This window comes from Panulirus ornatus, chromosome 45, assembly GCF_036320965.1.
Source record: "Panulirus ornatus isolate Po-2019 chromosome 45, ASM3632096v1, whole genome shotgun sequence".
Classification (NCBI taxonomy): domain Eukaryota; kingdom Metazoa; phylum Arthropoda; class Malacostraca; order Decapoda; family Palinuridae; genus Panulirus; species Panulirus ornatus.
Genome location: NC_092268.1, coordinates 11,615,782 through 11,632,735, shown reverse-complemented (window position 1 = coordinate 11,632,735; position 16,954 = coordinate 11,615,782).

Genomic DNA, 16,954 nt, shown 5'->3' with positions numbered 1-16,954 from the left:
GGTAACCTTCCTGTCTCACTCTTGACACTCGCCCATTTCAGGCGGCTTTCCAGGACCTCCCGGCCTGAAGACATGGTACAGGCCACATCCCAACCTGGCTTCCATAACTCCTTCCTTCTCTGAAGCTCTTAACCCCCACAACACCTCCTTTTTCTTCTCTTCCAGGTTTTTCACTGGAAGGACAAGATGGAAGTCCCCCCCCCCCACAACACCCCTTTTTCTTCTCTTCCAGGTTTTCATTGGAAGGACAAGATGGAAGTCCCCCCCCCCCCACAACACCTCCTTTTTCTTCTCTTCCAGGTTTTTCACTGGAAGGACAAGATGGAAGTCCCCCCCCCCACAACACCCCCTTTTTCTTCTCTTCCAGGTTTTTCACTGGAAGGACAAGATGGAAGTCCCCCCCCCCACAACACCCCCTTTTTCTTCTCTTCCAGGTTTTTCACTGGAAGGACAAGATGGAAGTCCCCCCCCCCCCACAACACCTCCTTTCTCTTCTCTTCCAGGTTTTTCACTGGAAGGACAAGATGGAAGTCCCCCCCCCCCACAACACCCCCTTTTTCTTCTCTTCCAGGTTTTTCACTGGAAGGACAAGATGGAAGTCCCCCCCCCCCACAACACCTCCTTTTTCTTCTCTTCCAGGTTTTCACTGGAAGGACAAGATGGAAGTCCCCCCCCCACAACACCCCCACAACACCCCCTTTTTCTTCTCTTCCAGGTTTTCACTGGAAGGACAAGATGGAAGTCCCCCCCCCCACAACACCCCCTTTTTCTTCTCTTCCAGGTTTTCACTGGAAGGACAAGATGGAAGTCCCCCCCCCCACAACACCCCCTTTTTCTTCTCTTCCAGGTTTTCACTGGAAGGACAAGATGGAAGTCCCCCCCCCCCCACAACACCCCCTTTTTCTTCTCTTCCAGGTTTTCATTGGAAGGACAAGATGGAAGTCCCCCCCCCCCCACAACACCCCCAACAACACCCCTTTTTCTTCTCTTCCAGGTTTTCATTGGAAGGACAAGATGGAAGTCCCCCCCCCCCACAACACCCCCTTTTTCTTCTCTTCCAGGTTTTCACTGGAAGGACAAGATGGAAGTCCCCCCCCACAACACCCCCTTTTTCTTCTCTTCCAGGTTTTCATTGGAAGGACAAGATGGAAGTCCCCCCCCCCCACAACACCCCCACAACACCCCTTTTTCTTCTCTTCCAGGTTTTCATTGGAAGGACAAGATGGAAGTCCCCCCCCCCCACAACACCCCCTTTTTCTTCTCTTCCAGGTTTTCACTGGAAGGACAAGATGGAAGTCCCCCCCACAACACCCCCTTTTTCTTCTCTTCCAGGTTTTCACTGGAAGGACAAGATGGAAGTCCCCCCCCCCCACAACACCCCCTTTTTCTTCTCTTCCAGATTTTCACTGGAAGGACAAGATGGAAGTCCCCCCCCCCCCACAACACCCCTTTTTCTTCTCTTCCAGGTTTTCACTGGAAGGACAAGATGGAAGTCCCCCCCCCCACAACACCCCCTTTTTCTTCTCTTCCAGGTTTTCACTGGAAGGACAAGATGGAAGTCCCCCCCCCCTACAACACCCCCCTTTTTCTTCTCTTCCAGGTTTTTCACTGGAAGGACAAGATGGAAGTCCCCCCCCCCCCCACAACACCCCTTTTTCTTCTCTTCCAGGTTTTCACTGGAAGGACAAGATGGAAGTCCCCCCCACAACACCCCCTTTTTCTTCTCTTCCAGGTTTTCACTGGAAGGACAAGATGGAAGTCCCCCCCCCCCCAACACCCCCTTTTTCTTCTCTTCCAGGTTTTCACTGGAAGGACAAGATGGAAGTCCCCCCCCCCCCACAACACCCCCACAACACCCCCTTTTTCTTCTCTTCCAGGTTTTCACTGGAAGGACAAGATGGAAGTCCCCCCCCCCCCCACAACACCCCCTTTTTCTTCTCTTCCAGGTTTTCACTGGAAGGACAAGATGGAAGTCCCCCCCCCCCCACAACACCCCCTTTTTCTTCTCTTCCAGGTTTTCACTGGAAGGACAAGATGGAAGTCCCCCCCCCCCCACAACACCCCCTTTTTCTTCTCTTCCAGGTTTTCATTGGAAGGACAAGATGGAAGTCCCCCCCCCCCACAACACCCCCACAACACCCCTTTTTCTTCTCTTCCAGGTTTTCATTGGAAGGACAAGATGGAAGTCCCCCCCCCCCCCACAACACCCCCTTTTTCTTCTCTTCCAGGTTTTCACTGGAAGGACAAGATGGAAGTCCCCCCCCACAACACCCCCTTTTTCTTCTCTTCCAGGTTTTCATTGGAAGGACAAGATGGAAGTCCCCCCCCCCCACAACACCCCCACAACACCCCTTTTTCTTCTCTTCCAGGTTTTCATTGGAAGGACAAGATGGAAGTCCCCCCCCCCCCACAACACCCCCTTTTTCTTCTCTTCCAGGTTTTCACTGGAAGGACAAGATGGAAGTCCCCCCCACAACACCCCCTTTTTCTTCTCTTCCAGGTTTTCACTGGAAGGACAAGATGGAAGTCCCCCCCCCCCACAACACCCCCTTTTTCTTCTCTTCCAGATTTTCACTGGAAGGACAAGATGGAAGTCCCCCCCCCCCCCACAACACCCCTTTTTCTTCTCTTCCAGATTTTCTCTTCCAGGTTTTCACTGGAAGGACAAGATGGAAGTCCCCCCCCCCCACAACACCCCCTTTTTCTTCTCTTCCAGGTTTTCACTGGAAGGACAAGATGGAAGTCCCCCCCCCCCTACAACACCCCCCTTTTTCTTCTCTTCCAGGTTTTTCACTGGAAGGACAAGATGGAAGTCCCCCCCCCCCCACAACACCCCTTTTTCTTCTCTTCCAGGTTTTCACTGGAAGGACAAGATGGAAGTCCCCCCCCCACAACACCCCCTTTTTCTTCTCTTCCAGGTTTTCACTGGAAGGACAAGATGGAAGTCCCCCCCCCCCAACACCCCCTTTTTCTTCTCTTCCAGGTTTTCACTGGAAGGACAAGATGGAAGTCCCCCCCCCCACAACACCCCCACAACACCCCCTTTTTCTTCTCTTCCAGGTTTTCACTGGAAGGACAAGATGGAAGTCCCCCCCCCCCACAACACCCCCTTTTTCTTCTCTTCCAGGTTTTCACTGGAAGGACAAGATGGAAGTCCCCCCCCCCCCACAACACCCCCTTTTTCTTCTCTTCCAGGTTTTCACTGGAAGGACAAGATGGAAGTCCCCCCCCCCCACAACACCCCCTTTTTCTTCTCTTCCAGGTTTTCATTGGAAGGACAAGATGGAAGTCCCCCCCCCCCCACAACACCCCCACAACACCCCTTTTTCTTCTCTTCCAGGTTTTCATTGGAAGGACAAGATGGAAGTCCCCCCCCCCCACAACACCCCCTTTTTCTTCTCTTCCAGGTTTTCACTGGAAGGACAAGATGGAAGTCCCCCCCACAACACCCCCTTTTTCTTCTCTTCCAGGTTTTCATTGGAAGGACAAGATGGAAGTCCCCCCCCCCCACAACACCCCCACAACACCCCTTTTTCTTCTCTTCCAGGTTTTCATTGGAAGGACAAGATGGAAGTCCCCCCCCCCACAACACCCCCTTTTTCTTCTCTTCCAGGTTTTCACTGGAAGGACAAGATGGAAGTCCCCCCCACAACACCCCCTTTTTCTTCTCTTCCAGGTTTTCACTGGAAGGACAAGATGGAAGTCCCCCCCCCCCACAACACCCCCTTTTTCTTCTCTTCCAGATTTTCACTGGAAGGACAAGATGGAAGTCCCCCCCCCCCCACAACACCCCTTTTTCTTCTCTTCCAGGTTTTCACTGGAAGGACAAGATGGAAGTCCCCCCCCCCACAACACCCCCTTTTTCTTCTCTTCCAGGTTTTCACTGGAAGGACAAGATGGAAGTCCCCCCCCCCTACAACACCCCCCTTTTTCTTCTCTTCCAGGTTTTCACTGGAAGGACAAGATGGAAGTCCCCCCCCCCCCACAACACCCCTTTTTCTTCTCTTCCAGGTTTTCACTGGAAGGACAAGATGGAAGTCCCCCCCCCCACAACACCCCCTTTTTCTTCTCTTCCAGGTTTTCACTGGAAGGACAAGATGGAAGTCCCCCCCCCCCCAACACCCCCTTTTTCTTCTCTTCCAGGTTTTCACTGGAAGGACAAGATGGAAGTCCCCCCCCCCCACAACACCCCCTTTTTCTTCTCTTCCAGGTTTTCACTGGAAGGACAAGATGGAAGTCCCCCCCCCCCCACAACACCCCCCTTTTTCTTCTCTTCCAGGTTTCACTGGAAGGACAAGATGGAAGTCCCCCCCCCCACAACACCCCCTTTTTCTTCTCTTCCAGGTTTTCACTGGAAGGACAAGATGGAAGTCCCCCCCCCCCCCACAACACCCCCTTTTTCTTCTCTTCCAGATTTTCACTGGAAGGACAAGATGGAAGTCCCCCCCCCCCCCACAACACCCCTTTTTCTTCTCTTCCAGGTTTTCACTGGAAGGACAAGATGGAAGTCCCCCCCCCCCCCCACAACACCCCCTTTTTCTTCTCTTCCAGGTTTTCACTGGAAGGACAAGATGGAAGTCCCCCCCCCACAACACCCCCACAACACCCCCTTTTTCTTCTCTTCCAGGTTTTCACTGGAAGGACAAGATGGAAGTCCCCCCCCCCCACAACACCCCCACAACACCCCCTTTTTCTTCTCTTCCAGGTTTTCACTGGAAGGACAAGATGGAAGTCCCCCCCCCCCACAACACCCCCTTTTTCTTCTCTTCCAGGTTTTCACTGGAAGGACAAGATGGAAGTCCCCCCCCCCCACAACACCCCCACAACACCCCCTTTTTCTTCTCTTCCAGGTTTTCACTGGAAGGACAAGATGGAAGTCCCCCCCCCCCACAACACCCCCACAACACCCCCTTTTTCTTCTCTTCCAGGTTTTCACTGGAAGGACAAGATGGAAGGCCCACCACACGTCGCCTGCCATCATCACTCAGGATGCGGCACATGGTAACTGTTACCCAAGTAACACACACACACACACACACACACACACACACACACACACACACACACACATACACACACACACACACACACACACACACATACACACACACACACACACACACACACACACACACACACACACACATACACACACACACACACATACACACACACACACATACACACACACACACACACACACACACACACACACACACACACACACACACACACACACACACACACACATACACACACACACACACATACACACACACACATACACACACACACACACCTCTGGAAGGCTCGCCAGCTGGGGCAGGACAGACCCTGGTGAAAACCAAGTTCGAATCCGGAGGCTGGCGGGGGAGAGGTCGCTAGTGCGACGGTTAAGGGGCTCCCGTGGAGCGGGGTCTCTACTGAAGTGGTGTGCCTGGATGATAGACAGATAGATAGATAGATAGATACAGAGAGAGAGAGAGAGAGAGAGAGAGAGAGAGAGAGAGAGAGAGAGAGCATTACTTCACACTTACAAGATGAACATGAACAGCTACACTGTGGGTCTGTTCACGCCAGTACATAACATACAATGTGAACATTTCCTGAACACAAGGTGAACACCTAGTGAACACAAGGTGAACATTTCCTGAACACAAGGTGAACACCTAGTGAACACAAGGTGAACATTTCCTGAACACAAGGTGAACACCTGCTGAACACAAGGTGAACACCTGCTGAACACAAGGTGAACACCTGGTGAACACAAGGTGAACATTTGCTGAACAGGTGAACAGTGAAGAATGAGCCAGGCAACTGTTCATAAATTGTACAATGAACATCAAATCAATGGAACACGCGCGTATTTCAGTGCACTACGTGCAGCAGCTGGGTAATGTGGGGCTCCTACGCCGGGAGGGGGGGTGTCTCACTAGGAGGAGGCCCCCTCCCCCCCAAAGGTCACTTTCCGCACGTGGTGCGTCCTGGAGCGGGCGGAGTACGGTAACACGCCAGACTGATCTACGTGGTTGCCAACACACGTGGTCGTCCATCTGGTTGCTGGGGGCTGGGGGCCTGGTGCTGGGGGCCGGGTTCTGGGGGCTGGGTGCTAGGTGCCGGGTGCTGGGGGCCTGGTGCTGGGGGCCTGGTGCTGGGGGCCTGGGGGCCGGGTGCTGGGGCCGGGTTCTGGGTTCTGGGGGCTGGGTGCTAGGTGCCGGGTGCTGGGGGCCGGTTCTGGGGGCTGGGTGCTGGGTGCTGGGGGCCTGGTGCTGGGGGCCGGGTGCTGGAGGCCGGGTGCTGGGGCCGGGTGCAGGGGGCCAGGTGCTGGGGGGCCTGGTGCTGGGGGCTGGGTGCTGGGGGCCTGGTGCTGGGGGCCGGGTGCTGGGGGCCGGGTGCTGGGGGCCGGGTGCTGGGGCCGGGTGCTGGGGGCCAGGTGCTGGGGGCCTGGTGCTGGGGGCTGGGTGCTGGGAACCGGGTGCTGGGGCAGGGTGTTGGGGCTGGGTGCTGGGGGCCTGGTGCTGGGGGCCGGGTGCTGGGAGCTTGGTGCTGGGGGTCGGGTGCTGGGGCTGGGTGCTGGGGGCCTGGTGCTGGGGCTGGGTGCTGGGGGCCTGGTGCTGGGGTTGGGTGCTGGGGGCCTGGTGCTGGGGGCCTGGTGCTGGGGCTGGGTGCTGGGGGCCTGGTGCTGGGGGCCGGGTGCTGGGGGCCTGGTGCTAGGGGCCGGGTCCTGGGGGCCGGGTGCTGGGGGCCTGGTGCTGGGGGCCGGGTGCTGGGGCTGGGTGCTGGGGGCCTGGTGCTGGGGGCCTGGTGCTGGGGCCGGGTGCTGGGGGCCGGGTGCTGGGGGCCGGGTGATGGGGGCCTGGTGCTGGGGGCCGGGTTCTGGGGGCTGGGTGCTGGGGGCCTGGTGCTGGGGGTCGGGTGCTGGGGGCCTGGTGCTGGGTTCTGGGTGCTGGGGGCCTGGTGCTGGGAGTCGGGTGCTGGAGGCCTGGTGCTGGGGGTCGGGTGCTGGAGGCCTGGTGCTGGGGGCCTGGTGCTGGGGGCCTGGTGCTGGGGGGTCGGGTGCTGGGGGCCTGGTGCTGGGGGCCTGGTGCTGGGTTCTGGGTGCTGGGGGCCTGGTGCTGGGGGTCGGGTGCTGGAGGGCCTGGTGCTGGGGGTCGGGTGCTGGGGGTCGGGTGCTGGGGGCCGGGTGCTGGGGGCCTGGTGCTGGGGCCTGGTGCTGGGGGTCGGGTGCTGGGGGCCTGGTGCTGGGGGCCGGGTTCTGGGTGCTGGGGGCCTGGTGCTGGGGGCCTGGTGCTGGGGGCCTGGTGCTGGGGGCCGGGTGCTGGGGGCCTGGTGCTGGGGGCCTGGTGCTGGGGGTCGGGTGCTGGGGGCCTGGTGCTGGGGGCCTGGTGCTGGGGGCCGGGTTCTGGGTGCTGGGGGCCTGGTGCTGGGGGCCGGGTGCTGGGGGCCTGGTGCTGGGGGCCGGGTTCTGGGTGCTGGGTTCTGGGTGCTGGGGGCCTGGTGCTGGGGGCCTGGTGCTGGGGGGCCTGGTGCTGGGGGTCGGGTGCTAGGTGCCGGGTGCTGGGGGGCCTGGTGCTGGGGGCCTGGTGCTGGGGGCCTGGTGCTGGGGGTCGGGTGCTAGGTGCCGGGTGCTGGGGGCCTGGTGCTGGGGGCCTGGTGCTGGGGGCCTGGTGCTGGGGCCGGGTGCTGGGGCTGGTGCTGGGGGCCTGGTGCTGGGGCTGGTGCTGGGCGGTGCTGAGGGCCGGGTGCTGGGGGCCTGGTTGCTGGGGCTGGGGCCGGTGCTGGGGCTGGGTGCATGGGGCTGGGTGGCTGGGGCCTGGTGCTGGGGGCCTGGTGTGGGCCGGGTGGGGGCCGGGTGGGCCTGGTGCGGGCCGGGTGCTGGGGGCCTGGTGCTGGGGCCGGTGCTGGGGCTGGGTGCTGGGGGCCGGGTGCTGGGGGCCTGGTGCTGGGGCCGGGTGCTGGGGCTGGGTGCTGGGGGCCGGGTGCTGGGGCTGGGTGCTGGGGGCCGGTGCTGGGGCCTGGTGCTGGGCCGGGTGCTGGGGCTGGGTGCTGGGGGCCAGGTGCTGGGGGCCGGGTGCTGGGGCCGGGTGCTGGGGCCGGGTGCTGGGGGCCTGGTGCTGGGGGCCTGGGGGCCGGGTTCTGGGGGCTGGGTGCTGGGGGCCGGGTGCTGGGGGCCGGGTGCTGGGGGCCGGGTGCTGGGGGCCAGGTGCTGGGGGCCTGGTGCTGGGGGCCGGGTGCTGGGGGCCTGGTGCTGGGGGCCTGGTGCTGGGGGCCTGGTGCTGGGGCTGGGTGCTGGGGGCCTGGTGCTGGGGGCCGGGTGCTGGGGCTGGGTGCTGGGGGCCTGGTGCTGGGGGCCTGGTGCTGGGGCTGGGTGCTGGGGGCCTGGTGCTGGGGGCCGGGTGCTGGGGGCCGGGTGCTGGGGGCCTGGTGCTGGGGCCGGGTGCTGGGGGCCTGGTGCTGGGGGCCGGGTGCTGGGGGCCGGGTGCTGGGGGCTAGGTGCTGGGGGCCTGGTGCTGGGGGCCGGGTGCTGGGGCTGGGTGCTGGGGGCCTGGTGCTGGGGCTGGGTGCTGGGGGCCTGGTGCTGGGGGCCGGGTGCTGGGGCTGGGTGCTGGGGGCCTGGTGCTGGGGGCCTGGTGCTGGGGCTGGGTGCTGGGGGCCTGGTGCTGGGGCCTGGTGCTGGGGGCCTGGTGCAGGGGGCCTGGGGGCCGGGTGCTGGGTGCTAGGTGCCGGGTGCTGGGGGCCTGGTGCTGGGGGCCGGGTGCTGGGGCTGGGTGCTGGGGGCCTGGTGCTGGGGGCCGGGTGCTGGGGGCCTGGTGCTGGGGGCCTGGTGCTGGGGGCCGGGTTCTGGGGGCCTGGTGCTGGGGGCTGGGTGCCTGGTGCTGGGGGCTGGGTGCTAGGTGCCGGGGGCCTGGTGCTGGGGGCCGGGTGCTGGGGCTGGGTGCTGGGGGCCTGGTGCTGGGGGCCGGGTTTTGGGTGCTGAGTTCTGGGGGCCTGGTGCTGGGGGCCGGGTTCTGGGGGCTGGGTGCTGGGGGCTGGGGGCCGGGTTCTGGGGGGCCTGGTGCTGGGGGCCGGGTGCTGGGGGCTTGGTGGTGGGGGCCGGGTCCTGGGGGCCTGGTGCTGGGGGCCTGGTGCTGGGGGCCGGGTTCTGGGTGCTGGGTTCTGGGTGCTGGGTTCTGGGTGCTGGGGGCCTGGTGCTGGGGGCCGGGTGCTGGGGCTGGGTGCTAGGTGCCGGGGGCCTGGTGCTGGGTGGCCTGGTGCTGGGGGTCGGGTGCTGGGGGCCTGGTGCTGGGGTTGGGTGTTGGGTGCTGGGGGCTGGGTTCTGGATTCTGGGGGCCTGGGGCTGGGGGCTGGGTGCTGGAGGCTGGGTGCTGGGGCCTGGTGCTGGGGGTAGGGTTCTGGGGGCCAGGTGCTGGGTGCCGGGTTCTGGGGGCTGGGTGCTGAGGCTGGGGGCTGGGTGCTGAGGCCGGGTGCTGGGTGCCGGGTGCTGGGGCTGGGTGCTGGGGGCCTGGTGCTGGGGGCCTGGTGCTGGGGGCCGGGTGCTCGGTGCTGGGGGCCTCTGGGTGCTGGGTTCTGGGTGCTGGGGGGTTGGTAGGACCCAGCTATTATTGTTGGGGTCCCGGTGTATAACGTATATTCTGTATACTGGACCCTGTCTGAATATGAGGTATACTCCTGAAGTATACCTCATACTCTAATGTTCCCATATGAGGTATACCCCTGAAGTATACCTCATACTCAAAGGTTCCCATATGAGGTATACTCCTGAAGTTTACCTCATACTCAAAGGTTCCCATATGAGGTATACTCCTGAAGTTTACCTCATACTCAAAGGTTCCCATATGAGGTATACTCCTGAAGTATACCTTATTGAAACAGGGTCCAGTATGTGGTATACGCCTGAAGTATACCTCATTAAAACAGGGTCCAGTATGAGGTATACTCCTGAAGTATACCTCATACGGGAACCTTTGAGTGAGGTATACTTCAGGAGTATACCTCAAACGGGAACCTGTTTGAGTATGAGGTATACTTCAGGAGTATACCTCATACGGGAATATAATATCTTCCACGATCAATACTCTGGGATTCACAACGACATATGATATATATAATTTGTACCCATCCACATGGTCGAGTATATCTGATGTTCTTATTGATATATCGACCGTATGGGCCAGCTGGACCCAGGGTGCGTGATAAGGGCATGTAAGATACATATGTATCACACAAATAGTAGTCAAAGGGTCGTATACCGTCGTGTTCAAGGGTCGTATACCGTCGTGTTCAAGGGTCGTATACCGTCGTGTTCAAGGGTCGTATACCGTCGTGTTCAAGGGTCGTATACCGTCGTGTTCAAGTGTCGTATACCGTCGTGTTCAAGGGTCGTATACCGTCGTGTTCAAGAGTCGTATACCGTCGTGTTCAAGGGTCGTATACCGTCGTGTTCAAGGGTCGTATACCGTCGTGCTCTTACCTCCCAAACCATTACCATCTCCGCCACTACCCCTCCACCTCTGCCACTACCCCTCAGCATCCCTTGCCACTACCCCTCACCATCCCTTGCCACTACCCCTCACCACCCCTTACCACTACCCCTCACCATCCCTTGCCACTACCCCTCACCATCCCTTGCCACTACCCCTCACCATCCCTTGCCACTACCCCTCACCATCCCTTGCCACTACCCCTCACCATCCCTTGCCACTACCCCTCACCACCCCTTACCACTACCCCTCACCATCCCTTGCCACTACCCCTCACCATCCCTTGCCACTACCCCTCACCATCCCTTGCCACTACCCCTCACCATCCCTTGCCACTACCCCTCACCACCCCTTACCACTACCCCTCACCACTACCCCTCACCATCCCTTGCCACTACCCCTCACCATCCCTTGCCACTACCCCTCACCACCACACGGGGCGCCGCCCGTCCAGCCACTATCGCAGGGCCTTTGATGAGGGCTTACGGCAGTAGGGGGGAGGGGGGGGAGGGGGGCCTCCACTGACTGACCCACACCCCTGCACGACACACAGGGCTACGTCCCTTGTGAACCCAACGAAGCGCTACCACTTAACTCGCTTAAACCTCCACAGCTAAACTCCCCAGCCACCGCAGCTAAACTTCCCAGCCACCCCAGCTAAACTCCCCATCCATCACAGCTAAACTCCCCATCCATCACAGCTAAACTCCCCATCCACCACAGCCACAGCTAAACTTCCCAGCTACCACGACCACAGCTAAACTCTCCAGCCACCACAGCTAAACTTCCCAGCCACCACAGCTAAACTTCCCAGCCACCACAGCTAAACTCCCCAGCCACCACAGCTAAACTCCCCAGCCACCACAGCTAAACTCCCCAGCCACCACAGCTAAACTTCCCAGCCACCACAGCTAAACTCCCCAGCCACCACAGCTAAACTCCCCAGCCACCACAGCTAAACTTTCCAGTCACCACAGCTAAACTTTCCAGTCACCACAGCTAAACTCCCCAGCGACCACAGCTAAACTCCCCAGCCACCACAGCTAAACTTTCCAGTCACCACAGCTAAACTCCCCAGCCACCACAACCACAGCTAAACTTTCCAGTCACCACAGCTAAACTCCCCAGCCACCACAACCACAGCTAAACTCCCCAGCCACCACAACCACAGCTAAACTTTCCAGTCACCACAGCTAAACTCCCCAGCCACCACAGCTAAACTCCCCAGCCAACATAGCTAAACTCCCCAGCCACCACAGCTAAACTCCCCAGCCACCGCAGCTAAACTCCCCAGCCACCACAGCTAAACTCCCCAGCCACCACAGCTAAACTCCCCAGCCACCGCAGCTAAACTCCCCAGCCACCACAGCTAAACTCCCCAGCCACCACAGCTGAACTCCCCAGCCACCACAGCTAAACTCCCAGCCACCACAACCACAGCTAAACTTTCCAGCCACCACAGCTTAACTCCCCAGCCACCACAGCTAAACTCCCCAGCCACCACAGCTAAACTCCCAGCCACCACAACCAAAGCTAAACTTTCCAGCCACCACAGCTTAACTCCCCAGCCACCACAGCTAAACTCCCCAGCCACCACAGCTAAACTCCCCAGCCACCACAGCTAAACTCCCCAGCCACCACAGCTAAACTCCCCAGCCACCACAGCTAAACTCCCCAGCCACCACAGCTAAACTCCCCAGCCACCGCAGCTAAACTCCCCAGCCACCACAGCTAAACTCCCCAGCCACCACAGCTGAACTCCCCAGCCACCACAGCTAAACTCCCAGCCACCACAACCACAGCTAAACTTTCCAGCCACCACAGCTTAACTCCCCAGCCACCACAGCTAAACTCCCCAGCCACCACAGCTAAACTCCCAGCCACCACAACCACAGCTAAACTTTCCAGCCACCACAGCTTAACTCCCCAGCCACCACAGCTAAACTCCCCAGCCACCACAACCACAGCTATAGCACAGGATGGGGATGGGAAGGTGGTGTACCCATTTCTCCCCAACATGAGGACTGAATGGGTCTTTATACAGTGAATACAATTACATTCATGGGGAGACTTTATTCATCATGGGGACAAAATACCCCCCCTGAAATTGACGTGGTGGGGAGGTGGGGGGAGGTTATATGGGGAGGGTGAGGAGGTTGTAGGGGGGAGAGGGGTGGGGGGGAGTTGTGAGAAATGGGGAGACTGGAAACCGTGGGAGGAGGTACGTGTGTGATGGGGAGGGAGGGAGGGGTTATGGGGGAGGGGGAAGGAGGGTGTGGGGAGATGGGGTTGTGGGGGGATGGGGAGAATGGCAACCCACCCCCCTCCCCACGGGGTGAATGCCGTCACAACGGGAGACACGTTGGTCGATCGCTCCCGAACAACAGGTCGACCAGATATGGACGAAAAAAAATATGTCGACCAGATATGGACGAAAAAAAACAGGTCGACCAGATATGGACGAAAAAAAATATGTCGACCAGATATGGACGAAAAAAAACAGGTCGACCAGATATGGACGAAAAAAAGGTCGACCAGATATGGACGAAAAAACAGACGTCGACCAGATATGGACGAAAATAATGACCGACCAGATATGGACGAAAAAACAAGTCGACCAGATATGGACGAAAAAACAGACGTCGACCAGATATGGACGAAAAAACAAGTCGACCAGATATGGACGAAAAAACAGACGTCGACCAGATATGGACGAAAAAATGACCGACCAGATATGGACGAAAAAACAAGTCGACCAGATATGGACGAAAAAATGACCGACCAGATATGGACGAAAAAACAGGTCGACCAGATATTGAAAAAACAGGTCAACCACATATGGACGAAAAAATGACCGACCAGATATGGACGAAAAAACAGGTCAACCAGATATGGACGAAAAAACAAGTCGACCAGATATGGACGAAAAAAAAATGTGTCGACCAGATATGGACGAAAAAAAAAACAGGTCGACCAGATATGGACGAAAAAACAAGTCGACCAGATATGGAAAAAAAAACAAGTCGACCAGATATGGACGAAAAACAGGTCGACAACGAGCCTGAAACATACGTTAATGATGTGGATGATATCGATCGATAGATAGTTTACGATAGATAGTTTATCAGGAGTTACTTTATGTAGTGGGGGGGACGATGTCAGACTCTGGGGGGACGATGTCAGACTCTGAGGGAGACGATGTCAGACTCTGAGGGAGACGATGTCAGACTCTGGGGGACGATGTCAGACTCTGGGGGAACGATGTCAGACTCTGGGGGGACGATGTCAGACTCTGAGGGAGACGGTCAGACTCTGGGGGGGGACGATGTCAGACTCTGGGGGGACGATGTCAGACTCTGGGGGGACGATGTCAGACTGAGGGAGACGATGTCAGACTCTGAGGGAGACGATGTCAGACTCTGGGGGGGACGATGTCAGACTCTGGGGGGACGATGTCAGACTCTGAGGGGGGACGATGTCAGACTCTGGGGGGACGATGTCAGACTCTGGGAACATGTCAGACTCTGGGGGGACGATGTCAGACTCTGGGGGGGACGATGTCAGACTCTGGGGGAACATGTCAGACTCTGGGGGGGACGGTGTCAGACTCTGGGGGGACGATGTCAGACTCTGAGGGGGACGATGTCAGACTCTGGGGGGACGATGTCAGACTCTGGGGGGACGATGTCAGACTGAGGGGGACCATGTCAGACTCTGGGGGGACGATGTCAGACTCTGGGGGAACATGTCAGACTCTGGGGGGACGATGTCAGACTCTGGGGGACGATGTCAGACTCTGGGGGAACGATGTCAGACTCTGGGGGACGATGTCAGACTCTGGGGGGACGGTGACAGACTCTGGGGGGGACGATGTCAGCCTCTTGGGGGACGATGTCAGCCTCTGGGGGGACGATGTCAGACTCTGCGGGGGAGGGGGTGTGTAAGACTCTGGGGGACGATGTCAGACTCTGGGGGGGACGATGTCAGACTCTGGGGGGACGATGTTAGACTCTGGGGGACGATGTCAGATTCTGGGAGACGATGTCAGACTCTGGGGGACGATGTCAGACTCTGGGGGGACGATGTCAGACTCTGGGGGAACATGTCAGACTCTGGGGGGACGATGTCAGACTCTGGGGGGACGATGTCAGACTCTGAGGGGACGATGTCAGACTCGGGGACGATGTCAGACTCTGGGGGGATGATGTCAGACTCTGGAGGGGACGATGTCAGACTCTGGGGGGACGATGTCAGACTCTGGAGGGGACGATGTCAGACTCTGGGGGACGATGTCAGACTCTGGGGGGACGATGTCAGACTGAGGGGGACGATGCCAGACTCTGGGGGGACGATGTCAGACTCTGGGGGAACATGTCAGACTCTGGGGGAACATGTCAGACTCTGGGGGGACGATGTCAGACTCTGAGGGGACGATGTCAGACTCTGGGGGGACGATGTCAGACTCTGAGGGGACGATGTCAGACTCGGGGACGATGTCAGACTCTGGGGGGACGATGTCAGACTCTGGAGGGGACGATGTCAGACTCTGGGGGGGGAGCAGGTGTGTGTGTGTCGTGCACATGTGTGGTGATGACCAGGTGTGTGTGTGTGTGTGTGTGTGTGTACCACTGTACACCCCCTCCCCGGTACACCAGCCTCAGTACCGTCCCGGTACACCCGGTGTGGTGTACCACACACCCACACCGCTACACCAAGACTCATTACTAACCACACGAAGAAAACGGGATGCGGTCTATAGGTCGCACGTCTCCTACCAAGCCTAGGGACGACAAGGGTGGGCCAGCAGGACATAGATCATCCTCGTTGTTGTGTAGATTGGTACACGGAGAGAGAGAGGAGTGGAACGTGAGAGTGTGTGTGTGAGGAGTTGAAGGTGAGTGTGTGTGTGTGTGGTGTTACGGTGGAGTGTGAGTCGAGGAGATGAGAGAGAGAGCAGGGCTCACCGGACCGGGTGATGACAGGGCGAGGGTGGCGCGGGGTTGGTCGTGGTGGGGGGGGGGGTGGGGGAACCACATTGGAGGTGTAATATGGGGGACAGCTTGGGCGTCTTTAATATCCTATTCTTCTATCTATCTATCATATATATATACTATCTATCTGTATTCATCTCTCTCTCACTCTATATGTCTATATGGTCTATCTATATCTATATATATCTATCTATGTCTATCTATATATATATATAATTTCTATATATATACTATTCTATATATGTCTTCTATCTATGTCTCTCTCTGCATCTATCCTCTCATGTCATATATTCTATCTATATACTATATGTATATATGTATCTAATATCTATATATCTATATATATATGTATATAATATATATATATATATTGTATATATATCTCTACAATATCTCTGTCCTCTCTCTATCTATCTAAATATCTCTACTATATCTGTACGCATATATCTATCTATCTCATATATGTCTCCTCTATATGGGTCTCTATATATCTATCAATCTCTGTATTACTGTACTCTATCATCTAATTATCTCTCGATCTAATAATATGTACTAATCTGTCTCTTATCATATCAATATATTTCTATCAATCTCTCACTCATCTGAATATCTGTCACTATAAATGTCTCTATATGTATATATATATAGTGTATATATATATATATTATCTATATTAAATATTATATGTCTATATGTATATATATGTATTTATCATAGATATATCTATGTATATTGTATCTATATCTATGTCATATATCTAACTCTACATACTATCTTGTCCTCAATGTAATATATAAATCTATCTCTATCTGTCTCTCTGTCTATATCTGTATCATAATATCTCTATATCTCATCTTTATTTAATATATCTGTATACAATCTCTCTCTGGTCTATCTCACTCTATCCTGTCTATATGAATCTGCTATATATATCTATCTCTCTGTCTATCTGTATATATATATATCTATTTATATGTAGATTCACTATCTGTCTCTCTATCTGACTTATATATGTATATATATCTATGGTCTATCCTCTCTTATCTCCATCACTCTCTATCTCGATACTGTATATATGATATATCATCTGTATATATCTCTATGTATATATATATAATATATTATATAGATATATGTCTATATCTATATATCTATCTATATATCTATATCTATGTCTATTATCTAGGTCTATCATCTCTAGTATCTATATAAATAAATATATATCTATATCTAATATATATGCTCTATCTGTATATCTCTGACTTCTACTATATATAATCTCTATGTTCTGTTGTCTATCCTACTCTGCATGTCTACTATCATACTATATCTAATATATCTGTATATCATGGCTATATATCTCTATATCGTAATGTCTATCTGGGATTCCTCTGATCCTCTCTACTCTCTCTCTCTCTCTATCAATATATATAATCTATCTGTATATATCTATCTGTAAGTATATACTAGCTCATCTGTATA